At 46.4% G+C, this 15262-nt stretch overlaps 1 long non-coding RNA gene and 1 other non-coding gene across 2 annotated transcripts; both read left to right on the top strand.

Annotated features, from left to right (window-relative positions):
• Positions 1–7532: 7532 nt before the first annotated feature.
• LOC140894986 (uncharacterized) lies at positions 7533–14963 on the top strand. Its single transcript, XR_012154016.1, has 4 exons — positions 7533–10240; positions 10459–10622; positions 11325–11950; positions 14366–14963. It is a non-coding gene; the product is annotated as an uncharacterized lncRNA (long non-coding RNA).
• LOC140895217 (small Cajal body-specific RNA 15) lies at positions 11455–11585 on the top strand. Its single transcript, XR_012154152.1, has one exon.
• Positions 14964–15262: the final 299 nt, after the last annotated feature.

Raw genomic sequence — 15262 nt, forward strand, 5'->3', positions numbered from 1 at the left:
CAATCTTCAGGTGGGTAAGCAGTGTTATCCCCATTTTACAGATGGGGAAATGGAGAAACAGAGAAGTGAAGTGTCTTGCCTGAATTCACACAGTGAGTTAACGGCAGAGACAGCCCAGTGTGTTCTTCACCAAGCCATGTTGCCTCATGAAGAAAGAGGGAGAAGAGTTTTATAAGACCATTAATTTCATATTGTTTGTCACAACAGCATTACAAAGCTATGGTAAAAGCTGCAGAGAAACAAATGGTCCTTCCTGCAGCCAATATTATCTACAACAAGAATTTTGGAAGCATCAGAATTGCCTCCCCAAAACCCATAAGGGGCCCATCTAGCCCTGTATCTTATCTGCAGCAGTGGGCAGCACCAGCTATTTCAGAATGAGATGAAAGAAAGCCCAAAATTTACAATTATTGATCAGCCTGACCCTTGGGAAAATTTCTTCCTGACCCCATCAAAAAGAGTCTGGTATATGCCCTGAAGCATGAGGTTTTATATCCCTTCCAGGTTTTCAAACAAGCTATTTACCTTTGTTTGTTGATTTTTTGGGGGGAAGTATTGAGAAAAAATGTTTTAACCATTTTTTACCTTAAGGTGGGGGACAGGAATGCTTTGGTAATGAAAAAGTTCTTGTAACTATGTTTAAACAGTTCAATAGCTAAAACAGCTGGGATTGAATGCTGAAATTTAGCATGGAGATAACCTTAACTGCGGAGGGAGTGCCTTTAAGTATTCTGTTTACAAATGTTTTCGTTGTTTTTTTTGTGTTGTTTAAGTTATGCTGTAGCTCAAACAGCAGATGTGGACATGCTGCAAGATTCATTTGGTGAAATTCTCTGGCCTGTGTGATGCAGGAGATGATAGTGTTCCCTTCTGGCTTTAAATTTATGAGAAAACGAGACTGTAATAATGTACCTGTGAGTACAGATATCAGGAACAGAAGCAGGCAGCTCAACCTAGACGGTATTTCTGTGAAGTACAGTACATCAGAAGAACTGGCTTTTGATGTTACTTTCAGAGAAAGAAAAATCCATGTGTCCGAATAGAAAGTTTCCTGTGAAATATCACTACCGATTGAAATTTTGCTCACCACAAAATCACTGGCACTATCAGTGTGAATGTACTGTCCTGTGTTATGACAAAAATCTGACAAGCCAAATTCAGAAAGCTCTCCCCACTCTATCATCACAGGCAGAAAGGAAAAAAACATGTATGTATTTTAAAATAAGCTGTTTAATAGCAAATGTTCTTTGAACCACATCAGAGTATCATCAGAGTATATGTCTAACTGTGTTTAGTTAGTTAAACATCAGTGACATATTTAATGCTGGCTCAGTAAATCTTAACAATGTAATATTTGTGTTGCCCCTGCTGAAACCAGAGGCTGTTGTGTTCCTAGCTGAGGGGTTGAAAAAGTTAGATCAACCTTAGAAGTACACATACAATCCCCAATTTCCCTAAGCAAAATACCTTTCCAATTATATCAGACCATATTCTGAGCTCAGTCACTTGGGGGTTAACTCCACTGATTTTAACATAGATACTCCACTTTTACAAAAAGAAAAGGAGGACCTGTGGCACCTTTCACTCACGAAAGCTTATGCTCAAATAAATTTGTTAGTCTCTAAGGTGCCACAAGTCCTCCTTTTCTTTTTGCGGATACAGACTAACATGGCCTCCACTTTTACAGCGATTTTAGCTGAGCTCAGAATCTGATTCAATGGGCATTGTTACTTACTAACAGATCCATCTCTTCGGTCTTTTTGGCTTCCTAGGGTAAATCTGCCATTAGACGGATCTCTGACACACAGACTCTACATTTACATAGCTCTGTCCTGAGCCTGCAAATGTCAAGGCTGAGTAAAGTTCAGACCCATCCCATACATTCCAGTTAACTTCTATGTCTTAAGGTTTGTGTTCCCAGATTTCAGAATTGGTGTTTCTCGAATCAGTCCTATTGGGAACTCATTAGGTGTGTCTTGCACATACCTGGTCTCAGAACTGTGGGACACTTTCTAGAGAAGAAAGGCCATAAAGGAACTATGAAGCCTGGTCTAGCTGAAATTATGCAGATTTTCTAAGACAATGGCTTCACCTTCAAAAACAAAGTACCTAGGATATGTGTAGCTTTACTTGACTGTCAGTTGCCTCTGTGGTATGTCTACACTAGCAGCTAGTGGACCTTTTTTAACCATTGGTGCAGCTCCTCTGGTGATAGCAATGGTGTGAGACCAAGCACAGACAGGCCAGAAGTGTATTTACTGCTGTTGGTCTAACCCTGCAGCGTTACAATGGTACAAACACCTGTGCTCTTTCTACTCTGGCACTTCCAACACTGATATTGCTGGTGGAGCTGCACCAATTGTGAAATATTGGTCTAACTTTTCCTATGGCAGATAAGGTCCTTTTACAAAAGGTGCCTTATTTTGTTGGTTGGTTTTTGTGTTTGCTTTTCATTTGAGAATTAGCTCCTCACTTCTTATCATACAAAAAGGGCACTGTGATCATATCATCTGTGTGTTATAACACATCCCTGAGACTATGGAAATTTTGAGATGGTTTCACATCAACAAGACACTATTTTCCACAATAAACTAGTTGTCAAGTTTTTTGTACCCCAAACAGGGGTAGACCACAGTGCTCGAGAGACTGTCTCAGAACCAGGAAAGTTTCTACCTAGGAATGTACTTTTCATGCTGTTATTACCCCCATGCAATGCTTGCTTTTGACTGTCCAAAGGTTAGGCCAGTCCTCCAATTAATATTAATCTTCCTTCTTCTCACCTAAGGCCTTTTACCATGCACAATCTGACCTTTTCATTTTTCTATTGGCTCCCATCCAGTTAATGTTTAAATGCTCCCCGATCTGCCGCCCCCATCTTCTGGAACCGTTCTGTCTAATGCATGTTACCTTTGGTGAGCCATTTAAAATGCATGTTATGTGGCAATAATTAATATCAACAAACAAAACAAAGGGGCAGCAACAGGGCTTATGACTAGGGCTTCTAGGTGCTACGGTATATAAATAATAAGGTATCGTTTTTCTCCAAAATTGTCTATAAAAGTACATGTGTATATACAAGTTTAACTCTTTGCTCTTGCTACAAATAAAGGTGACAGCAGTTAGAGCCTTCTACGAGAGCTTGAAATACAGCTATTATTTCACCCATAACCGAAAAGGCTATTATGTTAGGGATCCAAACACTGGCCTTGGACACTGGAGTAAAGTCATGTCAAGGCACTGGGAAGATCTGAATCCCAAGTCAGTTACACAGTTTCACTCAAGACATACTGGCATCATAAAGAAGGCAACCAATCAAAGAGACATAACAGCCTCAGAAATCGGGTGTGTGATGCCTTTGTCACACATGGAAAAAGCTAAAAAGTCTACATCTATTGCTAGATAAAATAGATTGATCTATATGAGGGGGTGCCCCTTTTGCCTGATGGGCATATTTAAGAATATGTATTAAATCGAGGGTTAATATAGAGATGCCTGCAGAGCAAGAGAGCAGGTTGCAGCCATCACGATGCTAGGTCTAGAAAATGGTGCTTGTAAAATTCTGGTAGACATGAGCCAGAAACAAGTTTTCTTCTAAGACTGATGGACTGTAAGGAAGTTAGACTGCATCTGAGAGCCCTTTCTCATGTGTCGATGTGAGTGAGCTCTCTGAGCATGCTCAGAAGATTGGGGCTTAGTGGAATTGGCATAAAAATCATTGTAGGCCCTGCACTTCCATGTAAGGGAATGGGAGAGAAGTGACCTTTTCCCCCATGCTCATGAGGGGGTGTTGCTGAAGAACAAAGTTCAAGCTCTGAGGGATCAGAGTGGAAAAAGCTGTAACTCATAAATCAGACTTAAGCTTCAGTGAAGTCAGGCCACTGAAGTTACATTGAGGGTCTGCAGACAAAACGGACAGATTTTATCTGCAAGCAGCGTCATCACCGGTCAATACTGTGGCCTCTTTCTCTTCTTTAAAGCTTTAATATCAGAGCAGTCAAAGCCCCTGCCCACCCCCCTCAAATTGCCGCAAGTTAATAATAGAACAGTCAATAGTTAGCACAGGCTTGAAAGAGCCTTTGCTCTTTGATAGCCTAGCATGTGGGGTGGGAAGCAAAGTGTTTATTGTATCAGGTTTCAGCAGCATTTGGAGCAATAGTCATTTTCCAGAAGGCTGATGGCCAATTCTCCTTTTCTGCAGGTGCAATTTGCTTATACCAGGGACTGGGGCAATCGGCACAGAACCTAAGTTAGCCTAGCTCACTGAAGTTACTCTGTACACACTGGTGCTGCACTCACCTGTGTGTGTCAGTAGGACTTCAGGGGGTATATCCAGTGATGAGCTGTCAAAATCTTAACAACCGGTTCCCTCTTCACCCCAGGAGGGGGTCGTGGCCCACCCCCTGGGACCTCTGCCACATCCACTCCCACCCCTGTCTCCTTACTGCCCCCAGAACCAGGCAGGAGGGTCTCGTGGGCCACCGTAGTGGGTGCCCATCACGCCCTACCCCTAAGAGCCAGAGGGACCTGTCGGGGGGCGAGGTGGGGAGTCCCAGCGGTGCTTACCTGGGGTGGCTCCCAGGAAACATCCGGCAGGACCCTCTGGCTCCTAGGGGTGGGGGAGCAGCCGCTCCCCCCACCGATCACATCAAAAGTGGCACCTTAGGCACCAACTCCGTGGGCGCTCCAGGGATGGAGCACCCACAGGGAAAATTTGATTAAACAGAGCACCCACCGGCAGTTCCCCGCCCTGTGCCTGGCCCCAGCTCACCTCTGCTCCACCTCCTCCCCTGAACGCGCCTGCCCCGACCCCCCCAGTTTCTCGCAAATCAGCTGTTTGGCGGGAAGCCTGCGAGGGCTGAGAAGCAAGTGGTGGCTTCGCGCTTAGGCCCAGGGCGGCGGAGGTGAGCTAGGGCACAGAGCGGTTGCCCTGCGCACCCCCCTGGTTACCTGCTCCGGCGCAGACGGCCCTCCTCGCGCCCCCTCGCCCCCCTCTGCTCTGCCTCCTCCTCCCTGGGCCTGAGTGTGAAGCTGCCGCTTGCTTCTCAGCCCTCCCAGACTTTCCGCACAAACAGCTGATTCACAGGAAGTGGGGGGGGGGGCGGCAGGCAGAGAAGCAGAGTGGGGTGGTGCGTTCAGGGGAGAAGGCAGAGGCGGAGCGGAGGTGAGCTGGGGCCAGGCGAGGAGCTGTCGGTGGGTGCTCTGCACCCACCAAATTCTCCCCGTGGGTGCTCCAGCCCCGGAGCACCCACGGAGGTGGGGCCTAAGGCGCCACTTTTGGACGGTTGTTAAATTTAGAAGCCTTTTTAGAACAGGTTGTCCCTCGCAGGACAACAGGTTCTAAAAGGGCTTCTAAATTTAACAACCAGCTCCAGCTCACCACTGGGTATATCTCATAGTGTTTTGTGCTCATTAAGCTGACCTGCCCTTTGATTCTTTTCTAGTGAACTGTGGGAGCACTTGTTTGTCCTCTGGGCACACAGGGAATTGTGGGAAGACACTGAAGGAGTATCAGCACTCAAGTGATTTAGCCTGCATCCTCATTCCAAGGTGGGCAAGTTACTAGCCCAAATGAAAGCAGAACTGGGGTTCTAACCCGTATTCCCACCTGGGCCAGCTAGTGAAGACGTACCCCCAAGGCTCAGTCTGTTCAGATTTATCTAAGCACTACGCCCTCCTCCCTTTCACTGTTTGCTTCAGTTGGCTCTGCACTGCCCAGCGGATTTCAAAATGAAACTTTCTGTGTTCATGAATTTCTCTTTGTAGTGGAGCTGGTGGCAGAATAAAACAGCACAGGAGAACTGGGAAGAGCAGCTCTGCTACTGACCCCTACTAAAAGGAAGTTTTACAAATCCAGACTATAAATAGACAAGCACAATGCTTATGGGACATATTTATTTGAACAAGAGTTTTATAACATAGGAAATCATGAAATATTTCTGACTCTGCACCAGCACAATATATGAATGGATTTATTGCTGCCATCTACGTGCAGTTCAGCATCAAAGCAAAGATTTAAAGTGACTCTCTGCAATTTTATGACAAAGAAAATACTGTAAATAAAATAAGGGAATTATTCTCTAGGGATCTAAAAGTATCTTGAAAAGAAAGGTTTGTGGGTGTATTCACAAAAGAAAAGTTACCCAAAGTTTAAAAACAAAATCAAAATGGTCTTTAGCACCCAATCCACCTGAAACTGTCAGCAGTCTTGGACGCTGTAGTTACTGGTTTTGAAGCAACAAAAAGCTTGGCCTGCCAGGGAAACGAAGATCAGGAACTCTACCAGTAGGTGCAGAAATAAGAATCTGGATTTGTCTAACTCATAGTTCCCTCTCTGCTCGAACCTGCACTATCCTTGAAGAACTGTCTGTGTGACTGCCCTTTGGCTTTCTCCAAATTCTAAACTTAGCTGCCTCTTCCTTTGCAGTCAGAGATTGCCGCTGTGCTCCACTGTAAATCAACTTTTCTAATTACTGGTTGTGGTGTCTGAACAGTAGCAATTTGTTACGTGGGCCCTGGCAGCCTCCCACAGAATGTGATAAAGGAGGAAGGAGTGAGATCTAAGCAGATGCTTATCAGAAAGCCAGTGACGGTGCCACCATTGAGAATTGGCATGAAATGTATAATTATCCTGTCTTGGGGAATGTTTTACTTTAGTTATGGGGCCGTACGGATGCCTTTCTCTGAAAATACATGTGAGCAGCAGTTGTAATGTTCCTTCCCACGACAGGATCTCATTAACTACGGTTAAGCCCCTGTGAGGTTTGTAGACAAAGGGCTAAAACACCAAAAGAACCATACAAGGAAATTGTGGCTGCCAAAAAGATAGGCTCTTCTGACAAAATCTAAGCTCCTGTATTAAGTTTAATCAAATGCTCAGTGTAAACTGTTCTACCTTTGCCCTGGCCAGACAAACTGCAGCAGCAAAGGTGAGAATGAAAACGATCTAGCTACCCAGGTCCATCTACTGCTGTCCATCTGAGCACCCTTCCCACCCAGCTCTATTTATCTAGAGCAAAAATGTCAAACCTGGGTCCCTAAAATTAGGCTCCTAGGCCAACATTTTCAAAGGTGAGTAGTGATGTTGGGTGTCTAACCTGAAACACCTCAAAAGATGCTGATTTGCAGAGGGTGGGTCCTTAACAAGGCCCATGTGGCTCTCTAATTGTAACATCCTAAATCCCTAGGTGCGTTTTGAAAAATGTGCCCTCAATCCGTATTTAAGTCTCCTCTAGCCTGTTTATTTTGCACTTGCATAAAATTAAACGTGTGTTTTCGGGGTTTGTCGCATCCGGGCCTGAGGAACCTAGACCAAGGGCCCGTTTCTCAAAGGGCTGCGTATGCAGTTCCCCTGGAAGTTAATCACAGCTGTGTGTGGTCAGCACCTTTGAAAAATTTCCGGCGGCACTCAAGTTTAGAAATCTTGGCGGCGGTGCAGGCATTTACAGTGATTTACAGCTAACCCGAACACAACCCCGAGAAGCTGCACTTTTTAAAGTCACCACAGTGTGTAAAACGAACAAAAACAGCTCCCCCCACACCCGGGATCACGGCTAACGCGCCAACCCAAACAGCGCCCCGCACGCGGCCTCGGCCCTGGGGGGCTTTAGGGACCAAATTCCCACGGGCCCTAGCGCTCCGGCAGGCAACAGGCTGCTGCGGGGGGGTTCACAAAAGACGTTCCCCACCCCCCTCCCGAGGGCCAGTCGCGGCTTGGCGGACCAGGCTGTTGCAGGCAGGGGTGGGGAATGGGTCACGCCCCGAGTCAAGGCTCTCTCGCATCCCCCCTCCCCGCCCCGGGAGCGGCCGCGTGCGGCTCCCGCCTGGGCTCCGCCGCTGCTGGGGGGCGGCTGCCGGGCGAGCGCGCGAGGCCCGGCGGCGGGAAGCCGGAAGTCGCTGCAGCGCGCGGCGCCTTTGCAACCGGCCGCGCGTGCAGGAGCGAGCGGAGCCGGCCCCCGTAAGGGCCCCCGCGGCCTCCTCGCCCCCGCGTCTCCCCCACCGGCGGCGGTGACGGGGCGGCGGCAGCAGGGACGGGCTCCGGCCCGGCCGCGCTCTGGATCCGCGGGGCTGCGCGTCTCCGCCCCGGCACGGGAGCCACCCCCCCCGCCCCCGCGGAGCGCCCGTGGCGGTGGCTCCGGACCCCCCCCCCGCTCCCCGGGTGCCAGGCCGCGCTGCAGCTCAGTCCTGGGCCTCCCGCTCTGCGCAGCTCCACAAAGGCCTCGCCTCTGCCCCTGGCCACGAGGGGAGGCCTCGGGCCCCAGGCTCCCGCAGACCCGAGGCCAGGCGGGATCGAGGTACGGGAGGGACCGGCCGGGGGGCTGCCCCGGAGATCGACACCGACGGGGGCGAAAGCGTGGCCCCACCTCTGCGCAGGGGGGTATTTTTGGCCTCGCATGTGCTGGGCGTTAGGTCGCTGGTATTTTATCCGCTGGAGAGCAGCTGCCCCCTTCGCTGGGTGAGCTCGGAGGCCGCCGGCCGGCTGGCTGGAGGAGCCGCCTGGCCCTTGCAGCTCGGCCCTGGCGTAACGGAGCCTTCTCGCCTTGGGGGGCGGCCATGTGAGCGGGCTGGGGCGGCCTGGCCCTCCCGTGGCTGCGCGCCGTTCAGTAGCGTGGTTCTAGCTGGTGTTGTGCTCGCAGAGGTCAGGGCAGTATTGCTTAATGTGGGCCCTTGAAACGGTTAATTTGACGGTGTAGACAGTTGCTAGGGAGGCGGGAAATCTACCTGGATCGTGGTAGTTCTGTGTGTAGCTTTCACGGGGTCTTGTCTTATTTTTTAAATTTTTTTTTGTCCATGCTCTTAGTTTCACAGTGACACTCAGGCCTTGTCTTCACTGGGGTTTTCTTCCCTAGAATTTACCGTCAGTGGACACTGGACGTAGTATAAAGGTGGGCGCTCTGGTACAGCAGCTCACAATCCTGGAGGCCCCCTGGACTGCGACTCCTGGAAAGACCAGCATGGAATCTCAGCTGAAAAGTGCTGAGTGAAAGTGTGAATAAGTGTTCCTGTTTGAGCCAGTCTTTGTAATCTGCAGCCAGACACTGTCTTGAGTTAGGGTTTGAATGAAGTCATGCACGCAACCAGAAGGTCCAGAAATGTGTGGGTGTTCTTTGTTGTTGTTTTTTTAGATTTTGAAATAAGCAATGAAAAGACTGGGCTCTGCTTCACCACAAGTCTGATGATGGCAGTGTATGGCTATCTAGCATGCATAGGTGCATCTATATTCTAATATGTAGTTCTGTTTGTCCTATTAAAGGCGCATATTTAAGAAATTGTGTGTTCCGGCCAAAGAGTATAATTTTGAGAAGTGCCTAAGTGACTTAGGTGCCTAATTCGTATTTTCAGATGTCACTTGGGAGCCTGAGTCCCACTGACTTTCAGTAAGACTTATGCTCCTAAATCACAGAAAATGTTACCTTATGTCACAACAGCATCTGTCTTAACTCTGCAGAGGTGGCGTAATCTCTTGTTCCAGGTGATTGCCTATCCATAACAAAAACGTGTAGGATTTATCAGGCATGGAGTGGGTTTAATTATGGGGGTAGTCTCAGCAACCTGGGCATAAACTGATCATAGGAAACATTTTGTGCTAATTTTACTAGAAAATTAATAGGGCAGCAAGGCACATAGAGGATCATCCCAGTAATTACTGTCTTATCCTGGTACAGGGAAAAATAAACTTGGTCAGGATTTTTTTTTTAAACTCTTCTTTCTATCAAAAACCAACAAAATGTGTATGTTTTCCTTAAGCATGACTGAAACTGGCTAGAAATAAAATGACCTTAAAGATAGTGATGACAAGAAGCAGCCTTGAATCTTCTGCCGAGCAACTTCTGTCACCTGGGGAAGGTCCACAGGAAAGTAATAGCAGGCGCACAGCAACACAGTAAAAATTGTGGGCTCTCTTCATTTTTCCCAGGCAGAAGTGAATTATGGGCAGATTAGAGGAAGGAAGAGGCATGGGCGGGGCCTGCACCTCAACAATTCTGCACCTTGCAAAGTCACAGAGGGACCATTGAAGGAGGAGCTCAACTGAGAGATGGACCAGCCCCCCAGCTATAGAATAAGGGTGGTGCAAACCATCTCATTCTGTCCCTTCCAGCACAGGGATGAATATGCCTCTTTTGAACTTATCCACCCATCACTCTCTGCTAGCAAAACTAATCCCTGTATGAGCTACAGAAATAAATGCAGTTTTGCAAGTCGGTCTACCACCATAAAAGAGCTTGAAAAAGAACCACGCTTTGTAAGTCAAATTAATTTTGCTTAAAGGTTTGGCCTTTTAATAGCAATAAAACTGCATTCATCTTGAGACAGATGGTGACTGCTGCTCAGTCTCTAGCACCCTCTTGTGTGGTAAAGAGGCTGTGTGTGATTGTGTGATTGTTAAGTTTGCTGTATAGTAAGACTTAGAATACCTTCTTATTTGTAACTGTCTGTCTTTATGGTATACATTCATTCTAGGCGCATCAATTGATGCGATCTGCCCATATGACTTGTAGACACGCTGGAGAAATCCCTTCTGTCACTTCAATGTCTCTGCATTGCTTCCAACAGTGGCTGCACTGGGCCCCTTGCCAGCTAGTATAGAAGCTTCTCTGACCTCACTGTTTTCTCAAATTGGAAAGGTAAGTGCTGCAGGAGCCAATTATTCTTCATAATGTCTATTGGGTTCTTGCTGTTGGGGGTGCATTGGTCCAGAAAAGCACTCATAAAGACCGAAGCAATGTCAAGGGGACGCTCAGACTGGCTTGGTGTCCATGCAGCCATCACTGCACCGTCTCAGGTGTTACAGTTCACACTAAGTTCACGCTTGTGTCCACACAGGCTTTTGTGAAACTCTCATGCTATAGGACTAGCTCCATTCCAGCTCCACTTGTGGTAGCAATGCAGTGCACTAGTAAAAACCGGCCAGTGGAGGTTTAACCACCATAACCATGGCTATAACTCCTACAGCATGTGTTGGTGATGCAGTAGGGAAAACACCTGAGCCCTGTATACACTCCTTCTAGCACCAGTGGAGCTACGCTAGTGTTAATTCAACTGTAAGAGGGCAAAAACTTCTGTGTAGACGGGGCCTTTCCAATGACCGTGAAACCAGTTCAGTGAAATTTATGTGGTCAGCTGTTAGTGGGATGCAGACTATGGGTTAAATCTGAATATTAAATAAGAGTTTGTTCCATTACTATGGTGCCTTCTGCACAGTTTATGTCTGTTTTAATATATCTCTCCAAAGCATAATACTGTAATATGGTTATCAGAGGTAAATATTATTGATCAAGTGAGTATAAAAATGCCTATGGGCTTCAAACCTATTGATTCTTTTATAGAAAAAAGGAGGGTTAAGCAGCAGCTCCCAAGGGGAGTGTGGAAGGCAAGTGAGTTATGGCGCTGGCCTCTGATGCAGGAGAGCTGGATTCAATTCCTGGATTTGCTCTGAGGAGTTTTACTGATGTTCACTGGGAGGACTAAGAAAGTAGAGCCAGTGAAGTCATGTTGACTCTACTGATACTATCCTCCTAAATCAAATGGTAGAAGAACAGGGCCTGTCTCGGAGATGGAGTCAGGACCTACTTAAGCTACCAACAGTGACTGTTCACTTTATTTTGGAAATTCTTATGGCAGTTAAAGCGATGCTGCCAAGTAAAACATCAAGTATTGTAAAGAAAGTGCCCTTGTGTGTGTCTGTAAGAACTAATTATCTTGTTAAAACAGAAGGAATTTTAAAATTCCATTTACCTTTCACCAGTGGCATTGTGTTTTAAGCCTGTCACATTACACGTTGTTAAATTTACACTATTGGCCTTTTGTATGTTGTGTAACCTGGATTTGTTTGCTTGTAGCATTCTAGAGCCCTTTAATCCAGGCTCCTCGTCTGACTGGATGGTGACAGAAATGGGATGGAAAAAAGATTGTTAACCAGTTGCAAGCTGTAATTGTTTCCTTAGTAGCCTTGGTTAGTGACTGTCTCTTGGATTTGAGATTCGTGCTGCGTGTCCACAAAATGCAGTCTTTTAAAACAGCATCATTTGATGCCCTCAAGCGACATTGTGTACTGGTGCTTTGAATTAGCAGTGGACAATTCAGATGAAATAGCAACAGTTACTGTAGATTGACTGGCACTAAATATTTGGTACCATTGGTAACAAAAATACCTAGCGCCTTAACCCTGGTCTACACGGGGGGGTTGATCTAAGTTAGGCAACTTCAGCTATGTGAATACCGTAGCTGAAGTCGACATACTTAGATCGACTTACCGTGGTGTCTCCACTACCCTGAGTCGACTGCAGCCGCTCCCTGTTGACTCTGCCTGCGCCTCTCGCGGCACTGGAGTACAGGAGTCAACGGGAGAAGCGCTCAGGGGGGTCGATTTATCATGTCTAGATGGGTAGTGAAGACATACTCTTAGTGTGCTCAATCAGGGAGGAAGGAGACTCTTGCAGTTAAGGCACTGTTCTGAGATTCGTGAGATCTGGAGTTAATCCCCTGCTCTGCCATAGACTCCCTGTATGACCCTGGGTAACTTATTTATCATTATTATTTGTATTATTGTAATGCCTAGGACCTCTGTGTATCTCGGTTTTCCCATCTGCAAAGTGGTGTTGGTCTTACCTTACCATGGAGGGTAGTGTGGGGGTAAATTTGTTAATATGTGTGAAGTACTCAAATATTACAATGATGAGGAGGTGCTATTAAAAAAAAAATTGAGCCACTTCAGGGGATAGATTTTTAGAAAAGAGATCCCCCTCCATCTGTTGGTTATAAATATGCTTTCTCAGTAACCTAATCCCATATTGTTGATCACATCCTTGTCATTCTAGAGTAATAGAGTAAAATATCCCTGTGAAGAACTGTGAAGAGAAATCTAAAAAGTAAAATTATTTTGACATTCTCTAAATTCCTAACACAAATTTAGTCCAAATACCGACCCAGAGAGTCATGTGCTCAACAGAGCATTTATTGCATTTAAAGCGAGAATGAATCCAGCCTGCTCTTTAGCAATTACGGGAAGCTTGTAATCTAGTCAATTAAAGAATAAAGGAGTAGCTTTGGGTATTATCCCTGTTTCTCAGCCTCCTGCCAGGGTTTGTGGCCTTACTGTCATTTTCCTGCTCATCAAAATGGGTTTTTTCCTTCCCTCTTGCTCTGCAGAGACCCCCTCATGAACCAAAAGGGGAAGCTAACTGAGTATACAGTGACACTTCCTAGCCATAAAGGGCCACAGTCAGTGTTGTCCTACAGTCTTTTGCAGCTGCTATGCTTGCCCAAAGGGGCTGTACCTCTTGCCCCTGGTAAACAGCACCAGCACAGGAGCCTTTGGGCTTCCCTGGAAGAAGTTCCCAGTCCAGGGACATTCTGGGGTGGATCTGGGGCAGGTCAGAGGTGGGAAGAGCTGGGGTGGTTGTACACGCTGGCAATTCCTTCCTGCTATATTACCGGGAATACAAGTTAGGGTAGCCTTTGGGGTTGAGCTTAGCCTATGCGGGGGGCTGCACCATCTCCTAAACAGGAAGGGCACAAACCACCGTCCTTCAGTGCTGCACTTGTGTGAGGATGAATTTGGTTTTGTGCTGTCAAATGCACAAAGTAAATTGAGGCTATAAAGAAAATACCGACGTAGCTCAGGAGATATTAGCCTTGGGTGGTGATGTAAGAGAAGTGAGCAAGCCGTTTTCAGAGAGAAGCACGGCTTGTTTTAAATTTGCTGGTGTTCTTTTACATTGGCTATTCTGACAGTGAGCCAAACTTTCATTAGCCAGTCCAGAGGGGAGAATTGGTTTTGCTTTATTCAAATAATCTTCCTGCCCAAAGGAATGGTTCGGGCACTTAAATCAATAAGTAAGCAAATGTTCTAACAGTACCATTCTTCTACCAAATAAACCTGAATGGCAGTGTTATTAGTCTTCTGTGGGACTGCCATGGTTAACAAGTAAAAACCCATTCTAGCTCCAGTGGGAACCTCATCCATTATTTTCAAATGCAGGTTTCAGTCTGTAGGGGGGCGGGCCCTCATTATCTTGTGTAAAGATGCACTGAACTGTCTCTTCTGCAGCGAGCACATGTGCAAAAACTCTGGGCTGGTGAAACTTCCTAGAGCTCAATAGATCTTGTAATGGAAATGGTGTCTTAAATACAGAGGGACGTGTTTAAAGATTACTCATAGTGACAGCTGGTTTTAAAAAACTCAGGTTGCTTCTGCCTCTTCTTCTGCTTTATAAATATTTAAGCAAGCAACAAGCTTTGGATTCCTGAGAAAGATGCTTGGGCTACAGCCACCCGCTGACGTTTTTATTAAGCAAAACTCAGCAAGTTCATCTCCTCTGTTGTTGGTAACCTGGTAGCTAATTGCTGTGTATTTGTTCTTTTTTAGATGTTTCTGTGGCTGTCTTTGCCAGTCGTGTGCCATCCCCTATAGTGAACACAGAATCTTATTGTGCTCAGCATCCAATTCAATAGTAAACCAGCAGGCTTGCTCCATCCTGCAGAGTCATAAAGCAAGCAACACAATGACCTAGGTACTGTTCTTCCCCAGGCCCCCATTGCCAGAGCAATCTGAGCCCCTCACAAAGATGAATCCTGGGGAGGTAGGGAAGTGTTATGGACTCTGATGACTGCTTACCAGCTGGAATATGTTCTGGGCCAGGTTCTTGATTGCTGTGGACTAAAGAATACACGGATGGTGCAAGAAAGTAGATCTGGATGAAAGACTCCTTAGGATGTAAAGCTGTTAGTGGTGAGTGGCATCATTCGAGCCTAGGACAAGGAGAACACCTGTGTCTGGATGGAAGCCAGCAGTCATTTAGAAGGCCTATTTTGGGAAAGCTTCTCCTTCTGCCTTAAGTGACATGGTTAATGCTGCCTCCTTAGGAGGTTATTCAGTCATCTTAATACGTCTCGTATGTTGTCTTTTGTTTTGTTTTTTTCTCCTTCCAGATTTTGATTAGTTTTTCCTTCAACATGGGAGAAGATGTCTGATTGTGGAGGACTCTTAAATTTGGCGGATAGGAGCATAACAAGGTCCAATGGCTGGAAGTTGAAGCTGGACAAATTCAAACTGGAAGTGACACACTTTTTTAAGTGAGGGTAATTAGCTATTAGAACAACTTTCCAAGGGATGTGATGGAGACCCCATCACTTGAAGTCTTTAAATCAAGATTTAAGAGACAGATTCTCAGCTGGTGTAAATTATTATAGCTCTGAAATCAATGGAACTAAGACAGTTTGCACCAGCTAAGAATCTGGACCTGGATGTCTTTCTAAAATATGT

This window comes from Lepidochelys kempii, chromosome 10 (genome assembly GCF_965140265.1).
Source record: "Lepidochelys kempii isolate rLepKem1 chromosome 10, rLepKem1.hap2, whole genome shotgun sequence".
NCBI classification, from domain to species: domain Eukaryota; kingdom Metazoa; phylum Chordata; order Testudines; family Cheloniidae; genus Lepidochelys; species Lepidochelys kempii.